This window comes from Leopardus geoffroyi, chromosome B3 (assembly GCF_018350155.1).
Source record: "Leopardus geoffroyi isolate Oge1 chromosome B3, O.geoffroyi_Oge1_pat1.0, whole genome shotgun sequence".
NCBI lineage: Eukaryota > Metazoa > Chordata > Mammalia > Carnivora > Felidae > Leopardus > Leopardus geoffroyi.
In genome coordinates this window covers 124,315,459-124,333,144 of record NC_059337.1, presented here as the reverse complement: position 1 = coordinate 124,333,144, position 17,686 = coordinate 124,315,459, and the positions used below count along the sequence as shown (strand labels likewise).

General features: G+C 40.6%; 1 protein-coding gene across 41 annotated transcripts in view; it reads right to left on the bottom strand.

Annotated features, from left to right (window-relative positions):
- NRXN3 (neurexin 3) overlaps positions 1-17,686 on the bottom strand; it is a 1,571,803-nt gene that overhangs the window by 182,169 nt on the left and 1,371,948 nt on the right. The window lies entirely within an intron of this gene.

Sequence of the window (17,686 nt, the reverse complement as noted above, 5' to 3'; positions counted from 1 at the left end):
TGGGCTTTCATCCTGAACATAAAAACCGATGGTATAAAGCCACCCAAATTGCTCTCACAGGCTGCACTGTACAGGTTACATCATTTGATTGCTCTCAACAGATATCAAAGCTGGAACCAGAGAACTACCTAACAACTGTGTAGTGACACTGCAAAGTTGATTTCTGTGAGATGAATGAAACCTGTTTTCTAAGAGAGGTAATTAGACACTGGACTCTAGATCACCTCAGTTTAGATTAAGGATTAGGGAGGAAATATAAGCATGCTTGTGCATCGTGGGAGGGGATCAAGCCCAAGGGAAAGTGTACACTGAATGGTTAGAAAGCAATGGCAGAAGGGTTAGCATTATAGGTCAGCACCTGATGATACTTTTTTTCAGGTCTAAAACACATAGAACATGTACCCTCAGTAGAGGCCAGTGAAACTGAGCTTGACTTTTCAGGGTCAGGTGACTGCCACTCTTTCCACACTTGCAACCCTATTCCTAAGGTTCATCCAAAGAAGGGTGTCATCTTCAGTGCTATAATTTTATGCTACATAGCAGAAGAGAACCTCAATGGCCCCCCAAAAAGACTTCTGGTGGGGGGGAACACAATGAATTCCAGAAGAGTGACACTATGGCAATGAACGTGAGGATTATGGTGAAGGTGGAGGAGGCGAACATAAACAATGTGAATAAAACTCCTGCTCTTTCTTCTCCTCCAGTAATTTATTATGACTAAGCGTTGGGATTGGGATTCACAATGAGGCATAAAATGGAAGTAACCCTACTGATCACATATTTCAACCTTGTAGAAGGGTATCGTAGCATGTGGGATGTCAGGACGGACGGGCAAGGAGAGAGGGAGACACCTTTTTCCATTTCTCTAGTTGTCTGACCTACTAACTACGCAATAGGTTGGACATTCAAGGACAATAAAATTTGGTGGTAACCCTGCCATTGTATTTGTTCACATAGTCTTCATTATTCTCTATTTCCTTATTCAAGAATTAAAAGGAGAATAAAAAGGAGGAGGTGGCGGGGGGGGGGGGGAGGAGGAGGATCAGGAAGAAGAGAAGGAGGGGACAAAGGATGAGAAAAAGATATGGGGGTGGTTGAAGTCCAGAATCCACATAAACAAGATGTAGGAAAGATTTCACAGAATCTCACATTTAGTAATTGGGTTCATTCATTAATTCATTACATAAATACAGTATTTATTAAGCACTTGGTATGCTTAAAGTCAATAAATTAAGATTTCTGCTGAGATTTTAGGCACTGGTTTCCATATAGTTTGGTACACTTCACTTATTTTTTCAAAAGACAGGCTTTCTTCATCTTGCCAGTTTTCCTTTAGTATGTGAACACATCTTATTCCTGATAAAAGAATCGACAGGTACCCAGCAGTCTTTTTTAAAATAAAAATTTTTTAATGCTTATTTATTTTTGAGAGGAAGGGAGGGGCAGAAAGAGAGGGAGACACAGAATCTGAGGCAGGCTCCATGCTCTGTGGTGTCAGTACAGAGCCTGATGCGGGGCTCAAAATCACCAACTGTGAGATGATGACCTGAGTTGAAGTCAGACACTTAACCGACTGAGCCACCCAGGTGCCCTCCAGGAGTCTTGATTTTAGAAAGTAGGAGCATAAGCTAAGAAAGGCTGCTTTCAGCATGCAGGGATGCTGTAATACAGGGCGGACATCATTATTTCTTTTGTGCCCTGATAGCACAGGTTGCAATGTAAAATGATGTCTGCAATTCCCATGTTCTGCACTCTGAGAAAAGGTGCCTCCTCAAATGGGGACTAAATGCACTTATGAGTTCGCAAATCCCTGTTTATTGTGATACTATGTTCTCTGAGTTTTTTTTTTCTATTTCTACATCTCCAGTACTAAATAAAGTACCTAGCATTACAATGGATAAATGAAACTGATGATAAGGTTTTCTTTTTGCATCTTCCATGCCCATAATTAATAATGTTATGATCCACTTTATTCTTTCTCCTTAATTCTCTAGGAATTCTGAAAAGATAATATGATTTTTCTGCATTCCCCTAAAGCGTTGGCCTTCATTTCTAAGGGGGTTTGTGTGTGTTAGAACCTACTCATCCTTCTACCTAAATAAGCAGGGCTATAGTAACCTCAGTCATAACCTGTTTAGCAGAATGAGAGAACTGGAGGAGTTAAGAAACCATGACTGCAGACGCCATTACTCCTCTGCCCACCCCGCAAATGTGGGCTGTTTATTGCCCCACGGTTCTTCAATGAGAAACCACTATATAAATCCTGGATACATGGAAAGGACTGCTGGTGATTCAATTCACCTCTGAGTCACTAATTAATCATGGATGGAGAACAGTTTTAGGCAGAGAGAGGAGACCTTTAAACCAGCATTCTGCTGCTTTTCAGCAACAACAGTGGCAAAGTACAGTTCTGGCTGAGTGAGTTGGCTGATCAGCGAGATATATTCTTGGGCAGATTTTCTGCAAGATCCATAATAGATTCAGGGGAAGAAAAGATTTAATCTCTGCCAGAATAAATATTTGGTCCTTATCTGAGGCGCCACACATTTGCCACTGCAATCACTGCTTCGGAGAGATCGTCTTAATCCTGCTAGCTCTACCGCCAATGTCAATGGAGACCCTTATACCCAGATGTTTCATTGTGTTTCCCCACGGTGGTAAATGTGGCTGTGCTAGACCTCAGATGTGGTCTCTTTACTTGCAGTAATAAGATTTCATTACTGCAACCTCCTTGTCATTTGTCATGGGACCACAGTGGCTTTATAATCTGTGGCTAACTGCTTTGTCTCAGTTCATTATAAGTCTTGTGGCAAGTGCCCATACAGTTGCCGATGGTTGAATCCATCACGCTCAGCTGCCATGAAGATAAACTCTGCTGGCTCATGTGTCCAGAGAACATTTGAGGGATAAAATCATTGGCTTTGGAAACAGCCCTGACTGACCTTTGGGCAAGTTACTTAATTTTTCTGAACCCATTTCTTAATAATGTATTACGGGGACAGGAAACGAGTTTTCCAGGCTTCCTAGGACCGTTATAAGGCTAAAATGATATGATTATAATCATTAATATACCACTTTATAAGAAGGAAAATATCATTCAAATATAAGGGATAAATGAGATCATGAGAAGGAAAAAAATCTAAACATTTGACCACATGCAACATCCTGTGAGCACCAGAGAAATTAACTGGTTCAATAGGATAAACATGGTTTTAGCATAGCATGGTTCAAATAATACCTCTCTCTGGTTCTGAAAGCTATATGACCTTGGGCAGGTTATTTAACTTCTAATTTCCCTGCTATAAAGGGATCTGTGGAGGAAGGGAACAGCGAATTGCTACCTTTGAAGCTTTTTGTGAGGATTTTAGGAGAACACACATGTGGGAAATGCTAGCACATGGCTGTGCATACTCTGAGACTTCAATAAATGTCAGTCATCTTGTCCCTTTCTTTCCCCTCATTAGTATAGTTGAAAGTGGTGGCACGAGCTAAGGACTGGCTAGTTTGGCAAGAGTGTCATCAGAAATATTATCAAAATAAATGTAAATTTTAGCAAACAGAACATCAAAAAATAAAATTTGCACCACTGTTTTCCTGTCACAATTTGGTAGTTGCTCTCTCTTCACATTCCTTGGTGCCTTTTATGAACCCTTTCAAGACAAGCAAAGTGTAGCTACAAAACAGCATGACTATAAATTTTAATAACTCCATGCCCATCACCACTAAAGTTGCTACCAAAGGCAATCAGTTCAATGTATGTTTTTCCTTGATATTAAAAACACAGACAAGTGGTAAATCAAAAGACATTACCAAAGAATCCTCAAGTGCAATAAAAAAAAGTCTATTAAAGGAAAAAAAAACACAAAACCAAGACTGAACAGCACAAGAAAACAGCTGTCTTTAAATAGCCAGTAAGTCATTCTTCATCAATAATGACTGTTTACGAGCCCACCTGGTTCCTCAAATTAGTCTGGCTCCAGCTTTCTAATCTTCCATCAGCCACATTATAGTTATTGCTGTGAAGGTGACCCATAAGATACTACCAACACCAAGGTCATATTTTAGAAGCCGAGATGCACAGGGGCAAGACAAATCCTCAGGAATAAAGACCTCCCTGAAGGCAGTCTCTTCATTCATTCCAGAGTGCCCCCAGGGAAGGCAGAATGCACAATCACTATTTTAGAAAATTGCAGCTGACAGAAACAGAACTGGAACTCTCAAATGTATGCCCAGCAGATGTGCAAAGGAAGTTCTGAATATCTTGACTTCTAGGCTTCCTACAGAATCTGTGAGTTCAGGGCTAGGCAATAATACAGGAAGAACAACAGGTATGTGATCCTTCTTGGGGCCAGACACTGCCAGGTCAGGTCTGGCACACCCATTCCAAAGTCTGGGTCACTGTAAATAAATCAGTGGCAGTGTTTATTACATTCTTCTAGTTTCTCCCATTATGGGCTCATAGTAAGAGAGAATTTCTAGTTCCCCTTGGGATATGGAGGGCCAAGAGACCAGTGTTGACCAATAAATTAGGTGTCACTTCCAAGCCACCCATTAAACTGCTGGTGTGAGACCCACCAGAGTTCTCTCCCATGGTTCTCAACCACTGCATCCAGCAAATTCCTGGCCGTGGCCTCTTTTTCAGCCTGGGCCATTGAGTGAGGATGGCAACAAGCCAACTTGCAATGGACATGGAAAACGAGAAACAAAGCTTGACTGCTTTATGCCACCAAATATTGAATCTGCTTGTTACTGTAGGATCATCCAAACTACTTCAAAGAACAGAGTAGGTGCTTGGCAAGTAGTTTTTAATAGAATAATTTTTGAATTCTCACAATTACCCTCCAGATTTTTTAGGTGAAAAAGATGACAATTCAGAGAATAGGGGATTCACACAACCAGTAGGAGATATATTTAAGATTTGAATTCAGGTCTGACTTTAAAACCCATGTATTTTCTACCATGTTATGTTTCAGGCACATGTATTACATGTTGCAATTGACTTATTTATATAATAAGACAGTGTATACATTACATATCATAACTTTATGTTTGCTTAACCTATCTAACCTAGGTATACCTAACCTAACTATGGGTATTGCAAATATAGGGACACTAACAGGTGCTCGGTAAATGTTAAGTTAATGGATAAGTGAATGAATGAATAATGAAGTAGAATGTGTGGCTTTGGTAGAAAAAAAAATTGTGCTGATAAGTTTTTATAACTTGGGAGGCTAAACAGGTTTGAATAGTATATGGTAATGAAAAGAGTTGGTCATCCATATTCACATTTTTTTGCAATAAATCTTAATCAAAACATATAGTCTCACTGTGCCTTATATAAGCGATCAATAAAAAACAAAAAAGATAAGGTATGGTTTGACTCATCAGATAATTTTGGCTGAGGGAGAATTTTACTTAAGTTCTCTAGGATAAAACACCCTTGTGTTTAGGAGAACACAGTATGGACTCTTTTCATAGCTAATCACTATCTTCCAGTGAAGATCATCAGGCCATTCTTTCAATGTTACAGTGTCCAGGTTCTAGACCCAAGATAATTGTCAGCTAATAAGTAGGGAGTGTGTACTTCCTGTGTGCAGAGCCATGTACTATTGAAGGATTCAAGAGAAGTAAGAGACCAGGTCTCTCCCTCAAGAAGTCTAAGCCCATCAGGAATTACCCAAGCTGACAAGACTCCAGCTGTGGAGCTTGGCGATGGTTTGGACTTTCACTATCATCCCAGTCCCCTTGCCTTGAGGAACTTGGGTGAGGTGGCTGTGACAGTAAGGGGAAGGGAGAAGAAAAACATCTGCTCTGGTTTTCAGAATACTTTGTATTTAGAATCAGAAGACCTGAGCCCAGTCAGGCTCCACATCTTGTTGTCCAGGTCACCTTGAGCGGGTCATTCAACTCTCTGTACAAAAGAAATGAGAACAACAATACAAGACACAACAATAACACCTGTGTTAAATGGAATTTAAGAGAAATGAATAAAATATTGTCAAATTCTCCAGTGTTCTTCAGAGGATGGTATAAAAATGATGTTAATGGTGGGGAGTGAAGATGGTGGGGATAACTGGGTGACAGAGAAATAGTATGACAGAACACGAATGAGTTAGAGGCTTTTGCACACACCCTACAGGATACCACTCTATTTAAAATGCCTGTTGCCCACTCAAGATCATCAACTCCACAATCTGTACTGACTGTTCCTAGAAAACTTATGTTACATGGCTTGGAAACAAATCCTATTTTCCTAAATCTGCACAGGTCTCAATGACCTTTGCACCCACCCAGCAAAACTGCATCCACCTTTCCACCTGCAGCTGTGCTTCTACTGTTGTTGCAACTGATGTCTGGTTGTGCCAGGTCAATCAATTAAAGTGGATTAGATCCACAGACTGAATTACTAACAGAGGGCCAAGAGAGATAAGACTGATAAATAGCTCAAGACAGCTCCATCTCTAACTCCAAGCAAAGAGAGAAAAAAAAAAAAATATTTAAGAGCAAGCACGGATGACAGCTCAGGACAACAGGAACTCTGACCTGAATGGGGGCAGTCAAGGAAGGACAAGACAGCCAGTGCAAGTAAATAAGATGCAAGTCAGAGCCACAGCTCTAACGTCACTGGTCGCAAATGGCATCCTGAGTCACCATGTCCTTCAAATCTACTCTGAATGCTCACTTCTAATCCACAGACCTAATGTCATCCTACCTTGTTTGGTAGTTAAGTCTGACCACAAAGCAAAAAATTAAAGTTCATTTCAGTAGAAGCCCCAGTGCTGCACCTGGACCAGAAACAGTCTTCTGACAGGATTCAGGCAACAGCTGGCAGGGCAGTGATGACTACAACCCAGTACAGGCTGAATATCTCCTATAAGTGCCTTGCCTTACCCCCCAAATCTCTACCGCAGCTGTGAAGAACTACCCAAAGGCTTTAAATTTTTTTTTTTAAGTTTATTCATTTTTGAGAGAGAGAGAGAGAGAGCATGAGCAGGGAAGGGGCAGAGACAGAGGTAGACACAGAATCCGAAGCAGGCTCCAGGCTCTGAGCTCTCAGCACAGAGCCTGACGAGGGGCTCGAACTCATGAACTGAGAGATCATGACCTAATAGGCTGAAATCGGACGCTCAACCGACTGAGTCACCCAGGTGCCCCCCAATGGCTTTAATAAAGAGATCCTAGGTTTTGTGCTCACAGTAACAACCTATAATCCTCAAAATAAAGAAAAAAACCACATTTCAAATCACCTAGAACATGTTACATCTTACTTATATACTTACAAAGTGTGATCCTGGGACCAGCAAGCATCAGCATCACCTGGGAACTTGTTAGAAATACAAATTCTTGGGGCGCCTGGGTGGCTCAGTCGGTTGAGCGGCCGACTTCGGCTCAGGTCATGATCTCATGGCCCGTGAGTTCGAGCCCCACGTCAGGCTCTGTGCTGACAGCTCAGAGCCTGGAGCCTGTTTCAGATTCTGTGTCTCCCTCTCTCTGACCCTCCCCCGTTCATGCTCTGTCTCTCTCTGTCTCAAAAATAAATGAACGTTAAAAAAAAAAGTTAAAAAAAAAAAAAAGAAATACAAATTCTTGGATCTAATGCCAGACCCTCTGAATCAGAAACCCTGAAGTGGGGCCCAGCAATGTGTATTATCACAAGCTCTAATTCAGATACTTGCTGAAGTCTGGGAACCACTTCCTTATGTCTTGGTTCCACTAGGCCAGTGGATTCAACGGATTTTGTGCCCAGGGACATTGGGCAATGTCTGAAGACATTTTTGGTGGTCACATCTGGGAATGGGAGGTGCGACTGGCATCTAGTGGATATAGGCCAGGAATGCTGATAAATATCCAACAATACCCAAGAAAGAATTATCTGGCCTCTAATATCAGAGTGTCACCATTGAGAAACTGCACTAGGGAGGACAAAACTTCACACAAGAAACATCTATCTATAAAGCATGTGCGGCATCACAGAAACTATTCCACAAACATTTTTATATATGGGTCTACTTTATTCTTCACAATGCTCCTTCTTTGAGGTATATATGCATATATACATACACACAATGCTTTCTTTCTCTCTCTCTCTCTCTCTCTCTCTCTCTCTCACACACACACACACACACACACACACACACACACACACACACAATGCACGTGTATATAAGTGCATGCTTGTGTGTACACACATGAGAATTCTCACATATTTGGTCCAAAATTGTGATTTAGCCCTCAAAGCACAGGGTGAACTTTGAGCATCTTTGAATACTTGGACTCTCTCCCTACTCTTTGTTGTACTCAAATGTCCATTTTACAAGTGTAAGATTGGAACTGCAAGCTCACATGACCACAGAGTGGCAGGTCTGGAATACATGCCCTGTGTTATTTTCCCTGTCTGGTCTTGGTAACCACCTTCTCTTTTAACTAGCCCCTAACAAAGTGTCCCAGTATATCTCCCAGCACAACAACATTAGCTGAAAGTTCCAATTCCAATTTCGTCCCTTGACTCTTCATTCCAGACTAGGTAATTTTAGTCAGTTTCCACAAAGATGGATGATCACTTTTGAGTGGACTGCCAAGGAGAAACTCCTCTCCCCAAACTAGATATTCCAGCCCAACGATGAGCAGCAGCTCCTCTACAGAAAAGAGACAAATAAGCAGCCAGTAGTAACCTTTCAAGACCTACTCTGTGGCTGTAAGGAAACCTTTTGGGATTCTCCAAAGTGTTTTATTATTTATTTGTCTTTTAAGTGACAGACTGAGTTAACATTATAGCTTCAAGGCGAATGGACCTATGTGAATAATAAACATCAACAAAAATTTCTGGTTCAATAAGTAAGGCATCCTCAGTCACTTGCGTTGATGAGTTCCTACTCTAAATCCTACCCCATTTTCTAGATGAGGGGAAAATGTATGCATGTTTCAGAACTGAGAGATTTCATATTCTGGATTATCAGAAAATACAGTACAGATTATTGCATGTTTTAATGATGCCTTTGGAGAATGGGCATGCAAAAGTTACAGGAGACAGACTGGGCTGAAAGAGAGATCAACAAATAGTGGGCCAGATCTGGCTGTTGCCTGTTTATGTAAACAAAGTTGTATTGGCAGATAGCTGTGTTCATTCACTTACAAAATGTCTGTGGCTGTTTTTGCACTACAACGGCAGGGTTGAATAGTTGCAACAGAGATCTTGTGGTCCAGAAGCCTAAAATATTTAGTCCCTGGCCTTTACAGGAAAAGTTTGTTGACCCCTATTATCAAAGCTTGCACAATTTAAGGGTAGCCATGTTTTTTGTTTTGTTTTGTTTTCAGTTTTTGATCTATAGTTTATATTTACATGGTCAGAGTAACATAAATATCAGTGGGAGCGTCAAATGGGGAGCCTGTACCTGTTCATTCAACTATTACCTGGAATATAGAACAGATTTCTAATAAGACAACATACATAAAAAATTCACCCGATGTATGTATGAACTAATCTATCTCGGATCCATTAAGGGTGGTTTAGATACTAAAATCAATTCAACAGAGCACTGTTTGAAGGCAGCACTCTGTAGGCAGCCAAGGATACAGAGAAATAAATTAGAGGCTTCTGGCAAAAGATGATGGTAGCTAGAAATAGTCTGGTAATGGAAGAGATGGAGCGAAGTTGTAAAGTTATTAAAATTATAATGATATGACATTTCTTTTTGAAAATTTATCTAGTTCTGTGGAGTGATCATGTACATGCTAAAGTATTGGGATTCTAAAAGCCAGCACACATCACTCTGATGCCGGGACTTCAGTTTATTTCATTAGTTGGAATGGGAGAAGAGAAAAGCATTGCTACCCAATGAGTATGTCTCCGTCTCCAGGGCTCCAATGCATCTGCAAGAGACTTGAGTCCCTTGAATGATAAATGGTGATTAACTGAACTCTCTTGGTCTACCTGCAAGGAGAATCTACCGTGTCATCATCTATGGATGAACACACTGAAATAGGGGCTCATTTTTCCTTTCCTGGTTATCGTAAACAAAATGGCCAGCACACTCTAATATATCAGCAGCGCCTGTCTGCACACAGGGACGATGGTGTGTGTGTGTCCTGGAGATAGTGTTGCAGCTAGGTATTTCATCCAGGTGATACTTTACGGTCCTCCTCTTTGTCAACTATCACCACTGTAACATTCCTTCTGGGATCATATCAGCATTTCTAATTCAAAACGTTGATTCTGACCTATCCCCAACCACCTTAATGAAAGCAACAGAGGGAAGAAAAAAAATGAGATTTAAACAGCTACAACACATCAGGAGAAAGCGGGCCTGCTGGCTTCCATGCCAGCGTCAAAGCCACTGCAGGGGAAGTAATCCGGACAAAGGAGCAGAAGTATATAAAGATGACACTTTTCCTGGGCCCTGGGTGAGACTGGTAAAGGTGACCCCAAACAGGAGGCTTGAAAGCATGCCACAGGGAGCTGACTCATGGCTTTGGAAAAGAGTCCAACATATCAACAACTGAAAGTTCTTTCAAAGCTGCATGCTCTTTTGATAGAATAATTAGGAAACACAACTCTTTATTTTAATTTACTTGAATTTAGTATTCCTACCAAACTGTAAATTGAGTTACGTTACAGCGAAATAGGGAACATACCCCTAAGAAACTAGGGAGTCATCACTCCCCTATCGTATGGCAGGCATCGGGAGCCATCTGGGAGCCAGCAGCCACAGCTTTAGATACACAAATTGCCCACTGAGTTCACAATAAATCAATACACAATATAAAGAAGTGTTTATATTATCGCATTTAAAGGGCACAAGCATTCTTTCTCTCTCTTCTTTATGGATGCACTACAAATTCATTCATTTACATAAAGATGTTACATGATTTTATCCAAATGGTTAAGGAACACAGTGCTAGAGAAATAGAGTTGTGTGTCTACTTATGCCCATGTAAGTGTGTGCATGTGTTTGAATGAGACATTAAAACTTAACATATCCAAAAGCTGGTTTCTTGGGGCACCTGGGTGGCTCAGTCAATTGAGCATCCAACTTTGGCTTAGGTCATATCTCAGAGTTCGGGAGTTCGAGCCCTGCATTGGGCTCCCTGCTTCAGCTCAGGTCATGATCTCACAGTTTGTGAGTTTGAGCCCCGCATTGGCCTCGCTGCAGTCAGTGCAGAACCTGCTTTGGATCCTCCATCTGCCACCCCACCCCTCTCTCCAGCCTTCCCTTGCTCACGCTTTCTCTCAAAAATAAATACACATTAAAAAAAAAAAAAGAGTAAAAGCTGGTTTCTCTGACCCTCTCTTTTGCTTATTAAGTGGTGATGGCTCAGAAGAATCCAGGTCCCTTTGTATCCATCAAACAGCATCTATAGCCAAGTTATAATACAGCCTATCATAGACCAGACTCAGAGCAAACTGTGTATTTCAGAATACATTAAACATGAGGAAGATTTTAGAGTCAACATGACCTATAGGCAATGGAACTGGTTGGTCATTAGGTATCATTAATCCAGTAATTATTCAAAGACAGGACAGCTCCTCTAGGCCTGGTTTAGCCCAAAATTGTATGGGGTACCCTTTCCCATACAGAGAAGGGACTTCCCTCTGCCCAAGAGTCCAGCTTCCATAACTAGTGTGCATAGATGTATAGAGTTGAATGAAATTCTACATGTATGCCCTCCCAGAGCTACCTTTGATTAACTAGGTCTATCTTCCAATTATCCCACAACTTCTCCAGTATCTATTCAACATTAAGATAAATTGTTTGCATTGATTCTTTTCAACATTTAATAGAATTATTCTTTCCCCAAACAGATAATGTGCACTGTCAAGGCAGAAAATTCATTTTTATTTTCTATGTCTTCCTCAATATGGGGGACTCAATAAATGTTTAGCTGAGTGCCTGACACAATGGCAAAAGCATCTTTGCATTTTTCAGTAGGCAACACTTTAGGACAGAGCACAATATCTCCATCTGTGGTTTATTTACTACTTTTAAATTTGCTATGATTTTGCTTTGGGAGAGTGCTTTTGAAAATGTGGACCATGATCATGTCTCAGAAGACCATGGTCATTAATTTACTTCACACAGACTACTGAATAGTCTTCAGGATAATTGCCAACACACCTATGTGGCTCTGTTCAGTGATCCATTTCCAAGGCCTTCAATCTACCCAGCTTCTTTATTGGGAGAGATTCAAACTAAAGTCCTAAAAGTGAACACTACGATCCCATTATCAGTTTCTTTAGCCACTTAGTTCCCATTCAAAATCATTTTAACGCTTGAACTATCTAAGATATCTATCTACCTACCTACCTACCTACCTACCTACCTACCTACCTACCTAAGACTTCTAGAGAAACTTATTTTCATTTTCTGGCCTTCTTCTACACTCTTCAGTGTCTGATTGCTGGTCAGTGTAATGTTCAAGCTCTGCCCATTGGGAGCCCGTCTCCTCATCATAGTCTTTTAGGGCTACCTCTGAGTTGGCTTTACTACAACTACATCCATTTTCAGTTTGCACTAGACTTGTTTAATTGAGGATGTTTACACATAGTTGTATTTTTTATTTTTTTTTAATTTTTTTTTTCAACGTTTACTTATTTTTGGGACAGAGAGAGACACAGCATGAACGGGGGAGGGGCAGAGAGAGAGGGAGACACAGAATCGGAAACAGGCTCCAGGCTCTGAGCCATCAGCCCAGAGCCCGACGCGGGGCTCGAACTCACGGACCGCGAGATCGTGACCTGGCTGAAGTCGGACGCTCAACCGACTGCGCCACCCAGGCGCCCCAATAGTTGTATTTTTTAAACAATACCTTTATTTTTCCAAATCAATGTTGCAGACATCAAAGACAAGTAATAGAAGTTTTCCAGTCAACTACCTACCAGTTATACACTCTGCATAGGGCACTTTTGTAGGCCTATCAGAAGCTACACAAATGTAGTTGGAATTATTTAGCCCTCAAGAGTATAAACTCCATTCCAGTATTGTGGAAAAGGGCAATAGCTTTGGAGTCAGAATACACGGATCTAAATTCTAATTGTTCACTTAATGCAGGTCCTGGAACAATTCACAAGTACTCTGGGCATAGTCTCCTCATGGGGAAGATACAGACGGCATCCCTGTGCTTGTTGGATGATATGTAGGTGAACAAAAGATGTTTGTGGCAGTGATGTGAAAAAATGGGGCACTGGAAAAAATACATCATTACAGAATAGATGAAGACAAAAGACAAACAGAAACAAGCACACAGTTCCCTAATTAAGACAGAAGGATTGAAGGACATTACCATATAATATTTCTAAGTAAACATCCACAGTTAGTCCTTGACAAATTTCCCAAGTGACCAGAGGCACAGGATTCATTATGTGCCCTTCAAGACAGAAAATGCTTCCTTATTTGGGAGGGGTCAGGCCAAGGCTGGGAAAAAGTGGGGTTAGAGAAGACATATTTAGGTAGCTGCTGATGAGGAGGTAAGGAGGAATAGGGGAAGGTTAGGAGGTTGAAGTTATTGTAATAAAAATGAGATTTAGTCCGTGAAAGGGAAAAATAAATACTTGACATATAAACATTTTAGAATATCAACCAGCTGGTCTGCTTTGTAAAATTTCAGTAACGTTGCCGAGACAGAAACCTTTGAATGTTAAGGTAGACTCTCAGGGCTTAATACTTATACTAACAAAGTAAAAGCATTTTTTAAGGTTCATAAACATGCTACATCTTAGAGAATATCTTCTCTCTTGCCCAAAGGTCCCTCCCCACATCCCTGGCAAATGTTTCTCTGATGATGGCACGAGTAGTTATGGGGTTAAGAAAACTTGGCTCAAAATAAAGATAAATGAAATCCCTTTTCCCCCCAAGTATGCCCTGCTCTTAATTCCCTTGCTTTTTGCTATAGGCATCTACTTCTAGCAAAGGAAGAGCTTTAAGAATTTGGAAGGGCAATGGTTTATGCTGTGCTCACACCTGATGCTGGCCCAGAGGCTCAAGGCCATCAGGGAAGACATCACCCAAGCGATGCTAGAACATTCCCCTTTCAGCAGTTAGTAGTAATTTTAGTGTAGCTAACTAGTCACATCCACAGTATCAGTGATACCTTTGAGTTATTTAAGGTAGTGAGTAAGGTCAGAAGAAGGTAAAAATTTAAAAAAGAGGGAAGGAAGTTATGGGGAAACAGACAAGGAATTAGATGAGTGGAAGTAACTCTATCCACCAAGCCTCATCTGAAAGAATACAGAAAAACAGCTCCCCAAACTCTCAAACATAGATGTATTTCTTGCCACTCTACTTTGTGCTGACTTCAAGAAACTTTCTGCAGGCAAATATCTAGAGGCAAACACCTTAGAAAGCCAGCTACAAGCAGAGACACCTTCTTTAGTAGACAGCAGGATGCACTTCTGATTCAACTGCCAAAGGATGCCTGCTCACGAGCCATACCAGACAACAAGGTCGACCTAACGAACGCACAGAAATAAGCACTCAGGGGACCTAAAACCCAAATGTCCACGACATACAGGTCTCATCTCCACTCTGGTGAAGCACAGAAAGAGGACCAGGAATCATGAATCTACCCCAGAGGAGCACAGTAAAAAAACTATACTGAATCTAGGGGGCATACTTTTCAAAAAGGTACTGAAAATTTTTTTTGGTTTTTGTCTATTGATTATTTTTCCCAAGTAGATGCTTATTAACTGCATTATGTAATATAGAAGTTACCAATTTAGAACCTACAGGTGGGATCAGGCCCTCAGATGTATATTATTTTATTTTTTTTTAACGAAGGGGTACTCATAATATCTTTTAAAATAGGAATTAGTTTCCAACATTTAAAAATCAGTCTCTCATGAATAGTTTACATTTAAAATTTTTTTTTGAAAATAGTAAGATTTAGCCACACTGGGATAATATTTCTAAAACAGAATTAAAGGGCAGAGTTGATTGGGGGGAAGAAAGGTACAAGTTCCTTAATTCACCATAGTCTCCACCATTCTCTATTGCCTATCACCTGCAAAGTTTTGAGTGCTGGTGGCCATCTATCATCAAGTCTTCCTTGAGTGTGCTCTCTCTCTCTCTCTCTCTCTCTCTCTCTCTGGTATAACAGGGTAAAGAAGAAAGGGAAACTTCTCTGACTCTCAACAGACAATAGATTGAGGGCCATAGGATTCAAGAAAAAAAATAAAAGAAAATCCTTTTTAAAAAGATTCCATTCCATTGGAGAGTGTTATGGTAAGTGAAATAAGCCATACAGAGAAAGACAGATACCATATGGTTTCACTCTTATGTGGGTCCTGAGAAACTTAACAGAAACCCATGGGGGAGGGGAAGGAAAAAAAAAAAAGGTTAGAGTGGGAGAGAGCCAAAGCATAAGAGACTCTTAAAAACTGAGAACAAACTGAGGGTTGATGGGGGGTGGGAGGGAGGGGAGGGTGGGTGATGGGTATTGAGGAGGGCACCTTTTGGGATGAGCACTGGCTGTTGTATGGAAACCAATTTGACAATAAACTTCATATATTGAAAAAACAAATAAATAAATAAATAAATAAATAAATAAATAAATAAATAAAATAAAAAGATTCCATTCCATTTTAATCATTTATATTATTAGTCTGTCCCTTGCAGACTTTTCTGGTTTTTAACTCCTAATGTAATATAATAATCAGAGGCTTTTGAGTAAGATAGATCTGGCTTTGAATTTTAATTCCACCACTTACTGTGTTTTCTTGACCAAGTTGTATAGACTCCCTGAGCCTCAATTTTGTCACCCGTAATGTTGGAAAAATATTACCCACCACACAAGCTTGTTATGAGGATAAAACAATATATGGAGGCAACTAGCACATGATAGAAGATGCTCAAGGAATTGTACTTCCCTTCCCCTTTGAAGGGTTGGGATGAATCAAGCAGTCACTATCATAAAATCACACATACACATCTAAAGTGCCTGCCAAACTGTAATGACCCAACTGCTGCTACAGAGAGATGGCTCAGCTCAATGTTTTAATGTACTTTTCATGGACTGAAGCTCAACAACAAAATCTATCACTGTTAGGCAACCTCATAAGAAGGTCTGATTTAAAAAAAAAAATAGACTTCTTTCTGAAGTCCAACGTGTGGTAGCTACCTTCACCTTGACTCAGAAACACACCAATAGGAAATGTACATACACTTAGCCAATGAACAATAGGATTAATAAATGACAGCAAAGATAATGATAATAGAATGCATTATTGAAAGTTACATAAGAGAAGACCATTCAGTATAGAAAGGTACATATAAATTTTATGCAAACACACTTTTAGTTCTATGAGTTCATATATCTGCATGGCTATAACCATCAAGAAAAATTTAATGTAGGCCACTGCTCTGGAACTACCATTTAATTTTGAACAGACCGTGATTTTGAAAAAAAATTATTTTAGTTATATAACACACTTGCCAAATAAATCAAAAATATTCATTGCAATATAACAGCTAAAAAAAAAAAAACAGAATCGCTACTCTACCATGTTGAGATTTAAGTGGGCAATAAATCATAGCCCTCTCCATTCTGAATTCCAAGCCAATTGAGAAATAGACACAAGCAAAAGGATCAGCGAACTTTATTGCTTGTGGAGCTGAATGCGGGAAGAGGTCTGGGACAACACTCTGATCCAGCCACACATTAGGCTTCCTGCTCATAGTTCAAGGCCTGTCCCCTTCCCCACTGCCCCCTGCAAAGAGGAAATTGGCCTGGGGCTGGGTACTCCCAGTGTAGGGAGAAGAGCCCTCAGAACAAGAAGAAGAAATGAAAGGGGTCCCATCAGACATGCAGATCCTTTATCCAATCCTACCAACTAGATAAGGGATTGGAGAGAAAGGATAAGAAGTGTCACCCCAATATTTTCCTTCCAGGGAACAGTGGTTGCTTAATAGTATAGCATGGATGGGGAAACCATCTCTTTTTTAACACCAGAAGCCAAATAAAGCCTTTCCAGGCAACCCTACTGAAGCAGACTGACTTTTAAGAGGAGCTAGAGAACTAATCCTCAGGCATCTATAGAGGACTTGTTAATATAAGGTTGATAATATGTATGGGAATCTTGAAATATTGGGGCGCCTGGGTGGCTTGGTCGGTTAAGTGTCCGACTTCGGCTCAGGTCATGATTTCACGGTCCGTGAGTTCGAGCCCCGCGTCGGGCTCTGTGCTGACCACTCAGAGCCTGGAGCCTGTTTCAGATTCTGTGTCTCCCTCTCTCTCTGCCCCTCCCCTGTTCATGCTCTGTCTCTCTCTGGCTCAAAAATAAATAAACATTAAAAAAAATTAAAAAAGAAATATTACTTCATGGTCATAGTGACACTTCCTCTCACTAACCAGTTAATAACAACCACTGTTTCTGCTGATTGCTGAAAATCTTAGCAACATACAGCCGATGTCTTGGATTTTTAGAAATCGTGGTGTCAGAAAAAAATATTAGAGAGAGGAATGTTAAATAGGACTTTTAAGCCAAGAAATTACAGTCCTAATTGGTAAGATTTCAGCAGGCTCATGGAACTTTCTTTATATCATGAACTTCTGCCTCCTTCCTAAGGGCCCAGAGATCTGCTTTGCTGTCATTTATGTCAATGCACCAGCCAAGACTCTTTAGTGCAGCCCAACTATGCTGTCAACCCCAAATCTCAAGGGATGCATATAATCACCATATTTACTGTGATGGCCC